The sequence below is a fragment of the Heterodontus francisci genome, chromosome 17 (genome assembly GCF_036365525.1).
Source record: "Heterodontus francisci isolate sHetFra1 chromosome 17, sHetFra1.hap1, whole genome shotgun sequence".
Classification (NCBI taxonomy): domain Eukaryota; kingdom Metazoa; phylum Chordata; class Chondrichthyes; order Heterodontiformes; family Heterodontidae; genus Heterodontus; species Heterodontus francisci.
This window is the reverse complement of record NC_090387.1, coordinates 57,478,204-57,497,192: the sequence shown is the minus strand read 5'-3', so window position 1 is coordinate 57,497,192 and position 18,989 is coordinate 57,478,204.

Sequence of the window (18,989 nt, the reverse complement as noted above, 5' to 3'; positions counted from 1 at the left end):
GTATGACTGTCAGAGTCGGTATGATAATGAACATAGTTGCTGGTCCTTTTGAACAGGGCACTGGTCACCTCCTGATGCAGCGGTTGGCTGTGACCTGGAAACTCCACGCGTGTCCCTGGTGGATCCTTGGAAAGATCCTGATTTGTAGAAGTTTAGTGCCACGGTAATCTTCAGGTCCACTGGTATAGGGTTCCCTCCAAATTCCAGAGGTCACAAATCGTCCTGCATAAGGCCACGTAAATCGGAGATGGCCTCCCTGGAGAGCCATAGTCTTTGCTGACAGTGTCGCTTGGATACTTACCTGGAGGGAGTCGGGAGTGGCGGCAGCAGCGGAGGACCTGCGAGGAACCTCTGTGAGTCAGAGTTTGAAAAAAAATTTTTAAAATCAGTGACATCCAGGAAAGCGGTGAGTTGATTGGCAGGTGAGTATTGCTGCTTAAGGACTGAGTATAAACAACTGGGAATTTAAAAACATTAAAAATATTAAGTATTAATAACAAGTAACAAATGAGTAGCTGGTGCGATCTTTTCTTTTTAAGTAAGGTTTATTACTATTGATAAGGTTTATTATTATTGGTTATTACTACTATTGCTAACATTGTTGTATTGGTAGGGTGGATTAATAGTGTAAGATTTATTAGTATCGGTAAAGTTTATTATTAGAGTAGTGAGGTTATTATTACTGTTGGTATGGTTTATTACTAGTGGTAGGGTTATTAGTATTAGTAGTGGCAGGGTTTATGAGTAGCAGGGTTTAGTTGTAGTACCAAGGTTTATTATCTAATATATAGAGGAATGGCAGGGATGCTCCAACCTCTGGAATGCACTTCCTGTCCTATGTGGGAAGTGTCCTGGATAACCATATGTGCAGGAAGTGTCATCAGTTGTAGCAGCTTGAGCTCCGGGTTTCGGAACTTGAGCAGCAACTGGCCTCACTGCGGAGCATCCATGAGGTTGAGAGCTTCATGGATAGTATATTTATAGATGTGTGGTTTTTTTTCATTCGTTCATGGGATGTGGGCATCGCTGGATAGGCAAACATTTATTGCCCATCCTTAATTGCCCTTGAGAAGGTGATGGTGAGCTGTCCTCTTGAACCGCTGCAGTCTTTGGGGTGTAGGTACACCAACAGTGCTATTCGGAAGGGACTTCCAGGATTTTGGCCTAGTGACAGTGAAGGAACGGCAGTATAGTTCCAAGTCAGGATGGTGTGTGACTTGGAGGGGTACTTGCAGGTGGTGGTGATCCCATACATCTGCTGCTCTTGTCCTTCTAGGTGGTAGAGGTCATGGGTCTGGAAGGTGCTGTTGAAGGTCACCTCATAGCTTAAAATTATGCAGGAAGAGAGGGAATGGGTGATCGCGAGGCAGTCAAAGAGGCACGGGCACGTAGTGCCAGAGTCCCCTGAATGCATCTCACTCTCCAACCTAAATTCAGTTCTGAAAACTGAGGAAAGTGATGGTTCATCTGGGGTGTGCAGCCAGAGCCAAGGCCAGGGTACTACGGGTTGCTCAACTGTCCAAGGAAGACTGGAAGAGCGACAGCGATAGGAGATTCAATAGTCAGGGGAACAGACAGGCTTTTCTGTGGCTGCAGACGTGAATCCAGGATGGTGTGTTGCCTCCCTGGTGCCAAGGTCAAGGATGTCACTGAACAACTGCAGAGTACGCTGAGGGAGGGAGGGTGATCAGCCAGCAGTTGTGGTCCATTTTGGTACTAGCAACATAGATAGGAAGAGGGATGTGGTCCTGCAAAAAGAGTTTACTGAGCTAGGTAAGAAATTAGCAAGCAGGTCCTCAAAAGAAGTAATCTCCAAATTACTCCCAGTACCACACACAAGTGAGGATAGAAATAGAAAGATAGTGCAGATGAATGCTTGGCTGGAAACATGGTGCAGAATGGCGATTCCTGGGTCATTGGGACCAATTCTCGAGAAGGTGGGACCTGTACAGGCCAGACAGGTTGCACATGAACAGAGCTGGGACAAATGTCCTTTTGGGGAAATTTGCCAGGTGCTGTTGGAGAGGGTTTAAACTAACTTGGCAGGGGTGTGGGAACCAGGAGATAATACAAGAGAGGAACACCAAGGTACACAGAGAATTGAAAGAGATAGATAGCACTAGAGTAGGAAATAGCAAAGTATTAGGTGGGGTCAGAGTGAGAGTGTTAAGACAATACTAGAGAAGGAAGTAGTTCTGTGTTAGATGAGAGTGGACTGAGAAGGACTACAAGGCATGCAAAGACAGGATTACCATGCATGTGTGTAAATGCACAAAGTGTGGTGAATAAGGTTGGTGAGCTGCAAGTACAAATAGCAGTATGGGATTATGATGCAGTGGCAATAATGGAAATGTGGCTTAAAAATGGCGAGGACTGGGCACTTAATATGCAAGGATATAAAATGTTCAGAAAAGACGGAGAAGGAAAAAAGGGAGGTGGGGTGGCAATCCTGATTAGGGAAGACTTGCAGTGCTGGAAAGGAAGGATGTCCTTGAAGGGGTCAAGGTCAGAATCCATTTGGTTAGAGTTGAGGAGCAAAAAGAGTATGATAATACTAGGTGTATTCTATAGGCCTCCAAATAGTGACAGAGTGATACAGGAGCAAATCTGCGGGGAAATCAGAGATGTGCAAGAACTATATTGGGGGACTTTAATTTTCCAAATATCGATTGGGATAATTTTAAAGGGTAAGGGGGTGGGGGAGGAATTCCTCAAATGTATTCAGGAGAACTTCCTTGATCAGTACGTTCTCAGCCCAACTAGAAAAGAGGCATTGCTGGATCTGGTGCTGGGAAATGAGGTGGGTTAAGTGGACCAAGTGTCTGTGGGGGAGCACTTAGGTAAGAGTGATCATCGTATCATAAGGTTTAGACTACTAATGCAGAAAAGCAAGGAACAAAATAAGTTAGAATGTCTAGATTGGAAGAGGGCTAATTTCGACGAAATGAGAAGAGATCTAGCCAGGATAGAATGGAACCAAAGACTGGCAGGAAGAGCTGTATCAGAACAATGGGTTACCTTTAAGGAAGTGATGCTTCAGGTACAGGTTGGGAACATTCCAACAAGGGTGAAAGGTAGGGGAACCAAGAACAGGGCTCCTTGGTTGACGAGGGAGATAGAGCTGATGAAGAAACAAAAAAAGGAGGGTGTATGATGCATGTCAGGTGAACTCATCAAGTGAGAACCAGGCCATATACAATAATTTGAGAGGGGAGGAAAGAGGAAAAGAAGACTGGCAGAGAGAGAATATGAAAATAGAATGGCAGTCAATATAAAAGGGAACCTAAAGATCTTCTGCCGGCATGTAAATAGTAAGCGAGTAGCAAGAGGAGGAGTGGAGCCTATTAGGGACAGAGAGGGACAAGGACAAGGCTAATATACTTAATGAGCACTTTGTATCAGTGTTCACTAAGGAAATAGAGGCTGACAAAATATCGGTAGAAGCAGAGAAAGTAGAGGCATGGTAGGATAAAAATTGAGAGGGGCGAGGTACTAAAATGGTTGGCTATGCTTAGTGTTGATAAATCACCTGGTCTGGATGGCTTACATCCCAGGTTGCTAAAGGAAGTGAGATGGAGATAGTGAAAGGGCTTGCCATAATCTTCCAATCTTCCCCGGATATGGGAGAGGTGTCAGAGGATTGGAGAGTGGTAAATGTGGCATCCTTATTCATGAAAAGGTGTAAGGACAGTCCCAGCAACTACAGGCCACAGTTTAACTCAGTGGTGGGTAAGGTTTTAAAAACTATAATCAGAGAAAATATCAACAGAAAATTCGAGAGGTTTGAGTTAATTAAGGATAGCCAGCATGGATTTGTAAAAGGCAGTCATGCTTGACTAATCTAATTGAATTTTTTGATGAAGTAACAGAAGGTGATGAAGGGAATAAGGTGGATGTTATTTATATGGATTTTAAGAAAGCATTTGAAAAGGTACCATATAAAAGGCTGGTTATCAAAATTTGAGTCTCATGGAATAGGAAGGTTAGTGTCCAACTGGATAAAAAAAAAATTGGCTTAAGGACAGAAAACAGTGAGTCATAGTAAATGGTTGCTTTTCAGACTGGAGGATGATAGACAGTGGTGTTCCCCAAGAATCGGTGCTGGACCACTGATTTTTTTGCTGTATATAAATGACTTGGATTTTGGAATACAGAGTAGAATCTCAAAATTTGCTGATGACACCAAACTTGGAGGTGAGGCAAACAGTAAAGATGATGTGAACTGCCTGCACCAGGACATTAATAGGCTAGCAGAATGGGCAGAGAGGTGGCAGATGGAATTTAATACAAGTGTAAGGTGATGCATTTTGGCAGAAGGAATAGGGAGGGGCGATATATACTTAATGGCATAGTTCTAAAGAGTGTGCAAGAACAGAGGGACCCGGGGGTGCATGTGCATCGATCTTTGAAGGTGGCAGGACATATTGAGAGAGTGTTGGTAAAGTATATGGGATCTTGGGCTTCATAAATAGAGGCATTGAGTACAAAAGCAGGGAAGCTGTGCTGAACCTTTATAAAGCTCTGGTTAGGCCCAACTGGAGTACTGTATCCAGTTCTGGTCAGCACACTTTAGGAAGGATCTGAGGGCCCTTGAGAGGGTACAGAGGAGAATTACCAGAATGGTTTCCAGGATGGAGGATTTTAGTTACAAGGTTAGGTTGGAAAAGCTGGGGTTGTTCTCCTTGGAGCAAAGAGGATTGAGGGAAATTTAATAGAAGTATACAAGATTATGACAGGCTTAGATAAGTTAGTCAAGGAAAAACTGTTCCCATTAACAAATGGTACAAGGACTAGGGGAAACAGATTGAAGGTTTTGGCCAAAAGAGGCAGGGAAATATAAGGAAGCATTTTTTTACACAGTGGGTGATAATGACCTCGAACACGCTGTCCACGAAAGGGGTGGAAGCGAAGACGATCAATGACTTCAAGAGGAAGTTGGATGGCCACCTGAGAGAAATAGACTTTCAGGGCAAAGGGGATTGAGCAGGGGAGTGGGACTGACTGCAGAGCTCCATGGAGAGCTGGCAGAGACACAATGGACTGAATGGCCTTCTGTGCTATAAATTACTCTAGGACTCTATTTGAAGGTAGCTGATGCGAGTCCTGTAGACTCTGGCGTACGCAGGCCCTTCTTGGCCTGGCCGGCTGCCACTGCTCTCGTCGTGGAGCTTCAGGGTCAGGCACAGCTGCCTCTTGGTCCTGCCTCCATTGGAGGCACCTCAACATACTAAGGGGATCCAAAAACACAGGGTGTGAGAGACCCATGGCAGGTGACCTGGGGCCTTCAGATCACTTCAGTTGCGGAGATGACCCTGCCTTGGCAACTATGCTGATCGCTATTTGTTAGGCAGAATGTCTGATGTACCTCAGAACTCAAACTGACTGATGGCCCACCATCTTTCACAGCAGTGTGAGCCCCCACACTTAGCAACACAGCAGTTCTGAAACCCTATAATGCCCACCCACACCCAACCTAAACCCCCACAGAGCCCCTGATACTCACAACCCCTTTGCAGAGCCCTGATACTCACAATCCTCTTGCGGAGCCCCCAATACAAACAACCCCCTTGCAGTGCCCCATATACACCCAAATCCCTTGCTGAACCCTCAATAAACACAACCCCCTTGCAGAGCTCCCAGTATATCCATCCCCTCTTGCAGAGCCCCCAGTACATACAATCCCCTTGCAGAGCCCCAGATACACCCAACCACCTTGCAAAGCCTACATCAACAGAGTGACAATGTTCTCAGAACTCCTCAATTCCCCTATGCTGCCATGGTCAGGATACCTCCCCGTCGCAGCACTGAGGCCTCTCACCTCGGTGCCGCCAGCTTTTAACGTTCACAAACCTGAAGGCACATGAGTGCCACCAGCCATTCACAAAATTAAAGTCCACTCATTAAATCGTAAATATTGAATTCATGTTAAACAGCATTTCAGCAATATAAATTAGGTTCCCGCCATGTTGAGATGTCAATTCCGCCATGGTACATTCCCGCCTCTGACAAAATCGGGAACCGATGTAACAACTTCGGATTTCTGGGTAAATGACTCTGCTGCGATTCCCCGTGCCCCCACGCCACCATATCTGCCTTAAACGGCCATACAAAATTCAGCCCTATATCTGCCATTGCCACTAGCCCTAAGTCCTAGACTGTGCTGTTCAATCCATCAATGAGAAGGCATTCTGCTGTCTCAGCCCCACTTTCTGAAACTCCCACCATAAACCTATTCACTCTACTATTTCACTACCTTTAAAATTCTTCTCAAAACCTATCTTTTCAACCATGATTTTGACTGTCGTTCCGAGTCTTTTACTGAAGTAGGGCATCTGTTTCTCCTCTGTAGTGCATTGCGACACCTACTGCTTTAAAAGTACCATGTACATGCATGTTGTTGTTGCTGACAGTATTCCTCAGCATCCATAAAGATCATTGTATGCCTTTGAAGAACATTTTTCTTTTATATGGAATATACTAATATTTACAGTCAAATATATTTACGTTTGCTGTATAGAATTTGTGGAATTTTACCCAGAAAGAAACATCACTAAAACAACAGATTATCTGGTCATTATCTCATTGTTGTTTGTGGGACCTTGCTATGTGCAAATTGGCTGCTCTGTTTCCTAAACTGCAACAGTGACTACACTTCAAAAGAGCTTCATCGGCTGTAAAGCACTTTGGAGTGTCCTGAGGTCATGAAATGCAAAATAAATGCAAGTCTTTCTTATCTTTTCCCTTCGTTGTACAAGCTGTGCAACATAGAAGAGACCTCAACAGGAATTGTCTAGTCACCTTCATAAGCCAATTAAACTGATAAATGTGAGGTGACACACTTTTATCTCTGCTGTAGTGGTTGCCTTTGCCTGTTTAGTTTCCTGGTTTCTTTATGGTTTCACTATATCTCAGACTCTGATTTTCTAAATACTGATACTTTTTAAAATTTTGATTGTTTTCTTCTGTGCTTTCTTTACTAGCTTGTTCCTTCTAAAGAAAGCTTTAAATATATAGATAATTAAAAAATCAGTAGGAATTCAAAGATAATCAATTATCCAACTATATGTCCATTGTATTAATTTAATTAATCTAATTAATTACTATATAATTTTATTCCTCTTTTTAAACAATATTTGCCTAAATTATATGTTTGATCATGCTTGCGGCCTAGATTGCACACAGTTGTTTCCTCTACCACTTTTTATTGGAACTTACCTACTATGGTAAATGGTTTTGAAAAGTTAACAAGTCATTTTTGAAAGCACAGCAGGTCTAATTTAAAATAATAATATAAGTTAGTTTGGTTTCTGTCTCCATTTTCATTACATTTCACAGTTAAACAGACGTTCTCTAATAAAATACACTCTCTATAATTTGTGTGAAATTCTTTCAGGTGAATATTCCTGAAAATTGAACAGAATTTCTGCTAAACCCACAGCTAGAATTGGCTTTGAAATGAAGGCAGCAGTGGTTACAGATCATGATTACAAAGATATTTTCCATGAAAGTTTTAAGAAAACAAGGAAAACTGAAACAACTGCTTTACTGTCTACTGTAGGTTCTTTGATCTGAAAAAGGCTTTTGAGTATTAATAACAAGTTTGAGCTGGTCAATTAATGAAGTCTTGGCAAAGACTGTTTCTCATTGCTTCAAAAGAATTTGGATCCAGTTGCTAAATTAACTGATTTATTTGAAAATAGCATGACGATAAAATTGAAGTGTTTTTGCTATTCTGTTCTAAACATCCATCCGTCTGTAATCTTATATTTTCAAAATAACTAGCACATATCACGTTATATGGTCAGACATTTCAATAATGATTCATTACATTGGTCCTTGTCAGTCAAGAGTTACTGGGCTGATCATGAAATGACATTAGAAAATGCACATAGTGCAACAAACCACATCCATAAAATAGATCATATACAAATACACTCAACAACCATCCATCACATCCATGTGACCAACCAGGCCCTTACATACAATGCCATAGTATCCATGACAACAAGGCCTCCCACTCCAACAAAGTGCAGGTGGCTAGTGACCATCAAAGCAAACTCCTGTGGACCAATGCATACATCCCAGGCAGCAGTATGATTCCTTTATTTTAAAACAATCCACTGTTGCTTGAGTTAGTTCAAGGAAAGTCCATTGTCTACCTGAGAGGGATACCCTCTTTTGACCCTGAGTCCTGATGCACTTACAACAGTTATGAGCATCAGATGAACATAGATATATTAAGGCTGTTGCCCCCACCAGAATAATTATTGAGCATGCTATAGGCATCTTGAAGCTGTACTGCAGATGCCAGGATGGATCAGATGGTAAGTTATGTAAAAGCCCTACATGTTCTCCAAGATCACCATTGTCAGCTACATTGATTAGAGATACAGCACTGAAACAGGCCCTTCGGCCCACCGAGTCTGTGCCGAACATCAACCACCCATTTATACTAATCCTACACTAATCCCATATTCCTACCAAACATCCCCACCTGTCCCTATATTTCCCTACCACCTAACTATACTAGTGACAATTTATAATGGCCAATTTACCTATCAACCTGCAAGTCTTTTGGCTTGTGGGAGGAAACCGGAGCACCCGGAGAAAACCCACGCAGACACAAGGAGAACTTGCAAACTCCACACAGGCAGTACCCGGAATCGAACCCGGGTCCCTGGAGCTGTGAGGCTGCGGTGCTAACCACTGCGCCACTGTGCCGCCAGCATGCTGCTATCCAGAGCCTGTTCATGGAGTAGGTGGAGGAGACCCCTTTATATCAATAGCAGCTTGTTAATTATCCCCAAAGTATCTTTGCTAAAACGTCTCAGCAGTGAGGAAGAGTTGTACATCAGGCTTTCACTGACAAAACCTTAGCCGAAGTATCTGAGCTACTATATAAACAGTCCTGTCCACATATGCATAGACCAGCACCACCATGGTTTTGTGTATGATCACATTTCCTATGTATGCCCACCCTTTGATCTGCTGTTACTCTCATGTGCACCATCAGAAGTACATTCTTATGACAAAGTTCGAATAAATTTGGAAAGTTGAGTAAATTGGACTTGATTTATTTCCCTATTGGTGATGTGTAGTGATTGTATGGTGTATTTCTTACTGAACTTGCATTTCCACGTTTTGTGATAGCAAAAGGGAATTCTATGAATTGAATAACTTCAGGGCCAAAACATCATATCTGATCATTCAAGCCCACTTAAACTACATGTGCACACATCACGATATTTGGGACTAAATTGTATCCTTAAAGTTACCACTGGGGATCCATTGCTCCCTGACTCGCTGTTAGTCGGCATTTATTAATGCATTTTATATTGCTTTGTGGCAGTATATTATCTTCAGGAGTTTGCAGCAACAAGGAGAAATGCGCACAGGAAATGTTTTGTGTCTGATTTTTGCAAAGATTAATGTGAAGGGTTAAAAGATTAGTAGACTTTTGTCCATTTATGTCAGTAATTCATTTAAAGCACATCTTTTTCTTGCTCTTGGAAAAATGTAAAGCTGAGGCAGTGAAGGCATGTCACCCCCATCCATAGCTTTTTGTAACTGGAAACTGCTTCTGTGCCTCGAAACAAATAAAATTGTTGCCTTAAAGCATAAACTCAATGCAAATCTTGCTAGATTATTTGCTTATTGTGCTATGGAACTCGTCAAGCTAGTCGATAGTTCCAACAGAAGCAACTGTAATAGCTTTTCTTTGCATTGTACATTTGTCAAACTTGCAATGTAGATTAATAACATTGGGCCTAGATCTCATAAATAGTAGAATTAAAATAATTTAATAATGAGTAACCTGTTTTAGTTATTCAAAACATATTATAGGAAGCTGCAATCTGGATTTTGTTGTGTATTAATTTGGAATTCTTTAATAGCATTGCTAATTGTAGAAATCTTGCTGCAGGAGATATATTTAATTTGCAAACAGTAATTAAAAAGAGTTCAAAGAGTTGGTTGCTTGCAGAGTTCTCAGAATGTTGCTACCTTTTCTTGAGGCTACACCGTGATATTAAATGGCTTATTGCTGAAGGTAATCTACATGTAAATTGCCTATTTGTTAAAGATTGATCAGTCTTTTTGTGTAAACTATACAGAATATGAAATATTTTTATATATCATCTGGATAAGATGTAAGACAGTTAAAAGTCTCCATGAATATTCATGTGATGAGGCTGCTAAGTACTTGCTATATATCCTTCTCTATGCTATTTTACTGTAGTTCTTTATCTGGTTTATAAACCCATTTAAATGATACTTTCAGGAACTTATTCAGAATGCTGCAACTTTGTTTTTTGGGAGAAATTACCTTTACTTGTAGAAGTTGGATCATGCATTTTATGACTTTCATTCCAATTCTACTCAATTCAGGCCTCATTTGTTCAGAATTGTTGAGCTTTTCAAAATGATCAGTCATCTTTCTGATTGTTTCATAATTTCTTCTGCAAATAATCTTTTCTGCAGTGTCATACACTAAAAGTTGTTTAAGGACAGTGTTACGGAGTTTCATGCTTAGCATATCTTCACTCTGACAGCTGTTCTTGAAGACACAATGGGCCAAATGGCCTTTCGTTACTCTTGCACTTACGGGCTTCTGCATAGACAGTTCCTGTCAGCCAACTGCCAGGAAAGCACAGCATGCTCTTACAGAGCAGCTGGGACCTGTGTGAACAGGGAAAGTAACTGTGTGCCTACTTAGCCAAGCAAATTGAGGAATCATTAATGTGCAGCACGAAACCTGAACCAGGCAGTGTTACTTGGAATATTTAAATGCCAAATCAGGTACAGAGTGCAAAATAAAGAGAGGGGAAGACAGATTGGATTAAGAGTGAGAGAGAAAAAAGAGGCAGAAAAAGCATTAAAAATTAATTTCAATTATTTTAAAATCAACTATAATTAAAATCTGAAAGAATGAGACTCCACACTTGTTAAAGTTCATTTTGAGAGAGGTTGTTTGCCAAGAATTAAGACTTTCCATGCCATTAAAAATATATTCATTGTACTCTTGCATATGAAAATACTGCAATTTAAATTGTATTAAATTTGTTTAAACCTTATTTTCAAGGTTTGCTTTATCTTCACTTCCAGTAGATTCCTGAACGGTTAGTCCGCTTTCTCAAGAAAACTATAATTTTTTCATTTGATATTTGCTGGGTTTCTTGTAGACATCCCAGAGTAGATTTGTGTCTTCATCACCTAAATGTTGAGATCACCTAGGCGGAGCACAGAAGGAAAATCTTTTGGGGGGATTGGGGGAAATATTTACACACTTCTTAATTTAAATGGAAGGGAAATCTGTGAGTTCTGTTCCTGGCATGTGGTTTTCCCCCACCCACTAATGCACAATGCTCAGCTGGTAGAGCCAAAAATCAACCTCAGTGGTTAGATATTCTTTATTGGAATATAATAGAGCACATATTTTATGTTTTGAGAGCCCCATCTATTGTTGTACTAGTATATTCTGATTTACAGGTACAAATACTATATGGGAAAACAAATGAACAAATGTTTCCCAGAACAATCAAGTTGGCCTGATTTCTGCACACAACTCATCCCCCAGTCTACATTTTGAAATTGCTAATGGAAGACATCTTGCATGTTAGCTCTAGCTATTTCAGATTTATATGAGTTATAACACTACACGTCATCACAAGTTTTCAAGACCGTCCATGTCACCGTCCTTGTAAAAAAAAAATGCCAAGGAGATATAAGCCAAAACAACTGGGTACAGGCAAGAGTACACACATGATCGCAATGTGATGGGGATTCTCTGGACCCCAAACGCGACAACGAAGAACCTAAACACTATATGATGCATGCTGGAGGGAAATTCAGGGAATAGTGACAACATACCATGTGTATTGGATAAGAATTGTCAATCAGCAGATGAACATACTGCTGAAAATATTTCAGGCAACGCAAACTCTGGCCAAAGAGGCAGTCTGTCATAGAGGATTACATACACCCAGTGAAACTATAGCTTCAGAATGCCTATGAGCTTGAAAATAAATTGCAATCTTACACCAATGCTCCCTGTACTACTATCTGCCATTCGCCAAATTTGAGGAAGCTCATTGGATAACAGACATCCAGTGAAAACTAGTAAATCTTCAGCCCCTGATTCTTTGACATAGAGGAGGGTGAATTAGAGTGGGGGAATTAGCATCAAATCAGTACTGAAAGAGAGATAAAGAGAGGGAAATAAAGATTGGATTAAAAGAGAGAGAGAAAGAAAGAAAGGGAAAGTAAGAAATATTAAACAAATTAAAATTTGGTATTTTTAGAATGTCCAACAACAATTTACTGCATGCAATAATGAGACTGACACTTCAAATTGTTTCTTTTCTGGGCCAGAGCGGTTGCTTGGCATTGCATTAACATTACATTACCTGATTTGACGACCAAACCTCTTTCTCTGCTTTGCTGTTTTTTTTTCTCACTCCTTAAATCTCATTGTTTAAGGAGATAGACTGTTGGTCTCGCTGTTCACTAAAATCCCAGATGCCCTGTTGCCCTCACCATGGTGTTAGAAGCTCGCACTGCCAGCAAGTTATGGCACAAAAACATTTTGAGCAGAAAGCATGGGAAAAAGTCTAACCAATGGTATGCACTCCAGCAAGATCCAGTCCAACTTCCTGCAGCAAGTTTAATGGGCAATTAATGTGCAAATCCAAAATGTTCTTAAAAATAATGGGTAGGCTAAGGGCACGATACAGTGTGTATGAAGCAAACGGTGGAGTGGCATAAATCAACCAGCAAGTTATGGAGATTCGCAATTCACAGAGTATCTCTTATTTCCCTGAAACTGCTGACCGATTTGGCATTAAAAATGATGTGCTCCTTTCAGCAGAAGCAATAGTCCTCTCTGGTATTTCACAGGGTAGTGCCCTTGGTCTTGCTCTATTTCTTACCTTCATGCTGACATTAATAACACATTTGAGCTTCAAATTATTTTAAAGGCAGATGCTGCTACTTTGTTTACTAATAAAGTTGCAAGATTTTGAGGCTTGGTAGCTCAGTGTGTCCAATGCAACTTCCACAAACTGGAACTCTGGGCAACAACCTGACAGCTGCAATTTCATGCAAAGTAGACACCATTTTCATACTTCTATATAATTTCATTTAGTGCTTTCCTTTAAAACCTCTACTTTGTAGAATTTTCAGATATTTGAAATTATTATAGAAAACAAGATTCCTTGGCAGCTCTACCCTCTCAATGTCTCTAGTAGAACACACAAATACATAAGGCCAGCTTCTAAAGCTAAACAGGTACCTGATAGGTCCAATTACGTCAACTGTGTGCAAGGTTTTCTATACAAGGATTCCTTGATTACTGCTTCTCTCTTTTTATCTAAATCTTCACAAGTTCATATAAATCTTGCTGCTAAAATTCTGCAATTATATGTAGATGTTTCCAGAGAAACTGGCTAACTATCCATTTTAGGTTGCTAACCTATCACTGGCCCACAAATAGCTCAACAATCTACACATTTATTGCAAAACTATTTGCCACAACAAAAATATTTAATACAATACACTAGTGGGGGGATCTCGAAATAGGGGACATAGTTACAGAAAAAGGGGACACTCATTTAAAAATGAGATGCCCTGGAATTTCTTCTCTCAGAGGGTAGTGAATGTCTGGAATTCTCTACCCCAGAGACTTGTGGAGGCTAGATCACTGAAAGTATTTAAAGAGGAAGTAGATAGATTTTAGAAGTATCGGGGAGTTGAGGGCTATGAGGAGTTGGCAGGAAAAAATTGAGGTCAGGGGCAGATCAGCCATGATCTTATTGAATGGCAGGGCAGGCTTGGGGGGCCAAATGGCCTACTCCTACTCCTATTTCTTATGTTCTTATAACACTCAACATCAAAGTTTCATCACTCAATCCTGAAGTAGTCAACATTAGTGTCTGTTTCTGCCTGAAAATACATGACTTCAGCTTTATCTGCCAGAAGCACTACTTGACGACTTTTTAACGTAACAGTCACAGCTTTCTATGTTCGCAGTATCTCTAAATTACTCTTAATGATGGATTATATTTTAAAAAGAAATTTCTCAGGATTTTGGACTCCTGTATTAGGATTGGGTGGATCACGTTGCTTGCCTCTACCAAAAGGATAGAATTATTGGGGGTGAAATTGGTTTTTGCTGAAAGTGCAAAATGGGCAGTAACAAATTGGCAGCCTGTTTCACATCTTACCCAACTTTCCATTCCATTGAAATTTGCTGAAGGCAATTTCACCCCTTTGTATCTTATACCCAGCTATGTCTATAAAGATTGCAGATGATAATTTGTGGTGCACTTTATGTTGTGTTAAAGTTGTAAATTAGTACTGAATTTGTCCTCTAAATAAACAATTTTTCTATTACCTCCGCAAAATCACCCAGTACATTTGTATGAGGCCACTTAAATGCAAGCAAGAATAATGAAGGAAAAAACTGGCAGAAAAAACACTTAAAAACTGCAATACAGTAGGTTCCAAAATGGTAAATATGCTGCCCTAGGTGTCTAATTCCAGGGGCTGTCAAGGTTCCTTGTCATGTGTGCTCCCTTTCAGCCCTCTGCCTTTTGTGTCTAATATAAATAAACATTGGCATTGCTGCCAATCTTATTAACTGCGCAGTGAAATGCAGCAGTGTCATTATTTTAACTCCAGTTCAAGCGATCAGCAGATCATCTGGTGTCGGGATTTTCATTGGAAAGAAGCTTTTAACTGCCCATTGGCCCTTTTTGAAAGGGTTCTGAAATATTTTTCAAAATCTTCAGGGTTCTAGGAAACATCCCAGGTCTAGTTTCCCAGATCGTCTTACAACCACCAATCACAACATACTGGCTGCCAATTCTGTGCCCAATGGATCCCAGGCTGGGAACACGGGAATTCACAACTTGGAATGCCTGGCCCTGCCCTAAACAGGAAATGTATGCATATGAATAACTTTCAACATATTAATAGGTTGATGCTATACATTGCACAATGAATGTGAGTTCTTGAAGAAGTGGAAATGCAAAATGGCAGGTCTCCAAAGGAAGGAAAATGCTCACTAAATTTAAGTTGCTTTATAGGGGATGAAATTACTTCCCTTGGGCTTCCCTCCTTTTTAAAATATGGTATATCTAAAATTTTGTTTTCCTTTTCTCTGATCTCCATTCCCCTCACCCCACCCATCCTTCTCTGAAAGCACTCATTAACATTAAATTATGATTCCACAGGTGCAGGTAGCTTCCCAGTATCATTCCCAATTTGTAATCCTTCATACATGGCTCTCTTCAGCCAACATTGGCAGGGTTGTGGAGGAAGCCCAATAGTACTCTCACCTGTTATCCACATTCTGATAGGAGTTATTTAATAGCAATCAAGAGTGGAAACCCTGGCAGACTTTTCCCTTCCTTGGTCTAAGGGAATCCTGTACCACTAATCTAGCTGAAATTAGCTAACACAGCCTAGATTTAGGACTGTGTGTGTCAGTCACTACCACAATAGATGATACTGTTACCTGCTGAGCCATTGAGGAACTCAACTTTCTGCAGATGCTGGAAATCTGAAATAAGAACAGAAAATACTGGAAATACTCAACAGCATCTGTGGAGAGAGAAACACAGGGTTAACAGTTCATGGCAAGACCATTGATCTGTTTTTATTACATTAAAGAACGCTACCCTTTTTCATAAAGTACAATTTTAGGCATAGTACATCAGAAATGAGCTAGTGCCTAAGACAGCTGGTCACATGAATAGGTGCTGCAGATAACCTTGTCCCATTTAAATGTCGTCAATTATATTCAGAACTTGATAAAAGCAATAAGGTTTTACAATATTAAGGATATGCTCAAAGTATGTTCAATGTATGTTGTTGAGATGCTGAAGAATGTAAAATTACATCCAAGAAAGTATAATGTTACCTCTCTTTATTAGGATTAAAGATAATGCCTCTCCAGTAGCAGTTAAAATTACTAATAAAATAAATAAGTACCATTTGTCTACACATTCTGAACATTTCCACAATGCTTGAAGTTATTTTCCCTCAAACTTCAAGCCTAATTTTAGCCCATGAAAAATTATGAATGTTATATAAAAGAATTGACATTCATTCTCTTAATTTCCTGTCTCAAAAATTGTAAACTTATCGGAGAAAGAATGCATATTAGGTATTCACTATTAAGTCGCTAATTAAGTTAACATTTATTTATAAGATTTAAAGAATGACTGACTCAGCTAATATTGACCATTAAATGCAACGATTATCATGAACACCCCTGCGTTTCCACTGTTCCTGCAAAGGTCAAAGGACAAGGTTAGTTTATGAGTTTATTCTGCCATGTATCACTGCAGGCAGCACCACTGAACAGCAGGATGGATAAACGCCACTCACCTCTCCATTTATTACCCCTGTCAACTGGTAAGGGATTTCTTATGTTGTGAAAAGCCCATCAACAATGAATCAGTGGAGTGAATATGACAGTTGATTTGTGAATTCAGATTATATGAAGTGACTAGATTTCAGTGGACTATGTAGATAAAGAAACTGTCATGATAAAATAGGATGTGCAATTCAGCAAACAAAATTCATCATATATCTGAAAATGTTATTTCAATGTCATGAAATAATTTGAAAATGTAAAATATTTGACACTTCATTTCTTTATGCTTTTATTTGGTGCACAAAGACAGTAAAGTATGTTCATTGACACTAATTATACTGCACATTAACATTTATTACCTTGCATAATCTGTGTATGAATCATCCTTTGTTTCTGATTTTGTCCAAGACAAGATGTTAATCATCTGAAGTAGGTCTTGTAGGGAGTTAATTTGAAGAAATACCTCAAAAATCTTTAAAATGCCAACAATATAGGCATTGTAACCAATAGATTAGAAATGTTTACTAAATGATTATTTCCATTGAGCGCAGTGTCCAATAATTGTATTGAAATTTGCCTATTGCCAGACATGTAAATTGAATATTGATTTACATTTGGGTGGGCAGCATACTCAGAATTTTGCTGGTAACTGCAAATTAATTTTTTATTTGTGTGAATAAAAAATGCATTAGATAGTTAATACTGTACAGATTATATATAATTCACTGTTAATATTGAATTTAAGTTTGAGTCATTATTTTTCTCTGTGCATTTTAGTGTGGGTTTGAGTTAATGTATATGTTACACTGTAAATTTTGATTGACCCCATTGACCTTTAATTTCATTGATCCGACGGGCAATTAATATTAGCTTATTTATTTAGATATAGTCATATTTTCTATTTCTCTAACATGAACTGAGAATCACTCAGAATTCTCTTTCTGTAAACTGACAGCTTTGAAAGGTGGCTTTAATGTGAATATCAGCTACTTTATTGCCTTGACTTGTGTGACCTCATCTACTCGAATGAAGTCATTCACTGAGCTAAGGAAGACAAACCTTCGTTCCAGGGAATTAATCAAGTCCATCAAGTGCCCCGCTTTACAGCCTTATCTCTAGCTAGTGAGAGAGTGAGCAGTTAGAAACTTGACAGCCACCAGATAGCCTCCTGTCCTTCACGTTATGCCAACATCAAAGGGGAACAAAGAGGTTTCCAGAAGCTGAAACTATCTCTGGATAAGTGCAGTTGACATAATTTCTAGCTAGGGGATTACATTGTTTTAGAACAAGGTATTTTAGGGAGAATGACTACAATACATTGCACTGAACTTTAACTTTTTGACGATTAACTCCTCCGATAGGAATGCTCAGCACATAATCGCTTGGCCTGCCTTTTCATCCCAAGCTATCGCAGAAGCCATAAACATTCCAATTAGGCAGCCAATTAAAATGAGAAAGAACCTCCTGAATTATACAGCAGTTGGAACCTGTTCTGCCTTTTAGTTGTCAGACTGTGAAAGGTTTTTATTGCATTTGAACTGAAGGAGGTGAAAGAATTAAGTGAAACAGTTATGTTTGAAAGGATTGTATGAAGGGGCAGAGCAGTGATAATAGTTCTCAGTGCTAGTGTTAGAGAGCCATTAGTAGGGTATAAAAAACGCATTGTTATGCTAAGGAAAGGACATTGTAGAAGTTAGACAGATCTGTTGACGCAATGAAACGAAAATCAAAATTTATTTTATTGTTGCCTTGCTGGTGAGGAGCAGGACAAGGTAGCCATTTGCAGATTCAAGATAATAGGAATGTACTTTAGTATTGCATGTTATACTTGCAATTCTTCCCTGATGACCTGCAGGAAAAATAAGTCTAACCTTTTGTAGGTTTTTTTTATCCAAAGGCTCAAATCAAATTGTAATAGGAAAATCCCAACCATCAGCATGGAGCCTAAGTATTATGAAAAAGAGATGTTTTCTTCTACTTTGTATAGATTCCTTATTGTCATTCATTTAGTCATAGGTGGCTTATTGGAAAGTTAAACAAATGATAGCATGAATAAAGCTGCCTTTGAAGTGCTGAAGTAACCACTTGCAGTAATTAGGATATCCTTGAACAAGTGTTTCTGAAGTATTGGCTGGTTCCTTGGCATTTGCCTCCTTTCCTGCCTACTAACTAGGAAGGCTTGATCTTAGATAATTATCCACCCACTGAGTCTCCAACTATGACAGTCAGTTCCCAGGGGATTCTAGGATGCCTGTACTGTTGACTGATGACTTCAAAATGCCAGAAGTGTTAGGTCTGAATGTTAAGCAACAAAATTATCTGTTTTCACTGCCTTCAATCAAAGTTATTATGGATTTTGTAATTACTTGCTGTGGGAACAATTTCTGTAGTAAAAGTATGTGAAGAACAAATAGCACAAATGAAAAGCTTCCTGTATAGAAGGTTTCATTATCTTATGCATTCAAATCAACTCTAAAAATAAGTGCCTTTGCTACAGATGTACGGCATCATTGATATGATGTACATTTCTTTCCTCGTTTATATTAAGCCTCTGATCAATCATTGCTGACAGTGCAGTGTCTTTGTGTGAGAGGCTGTAGGACAAATGTTT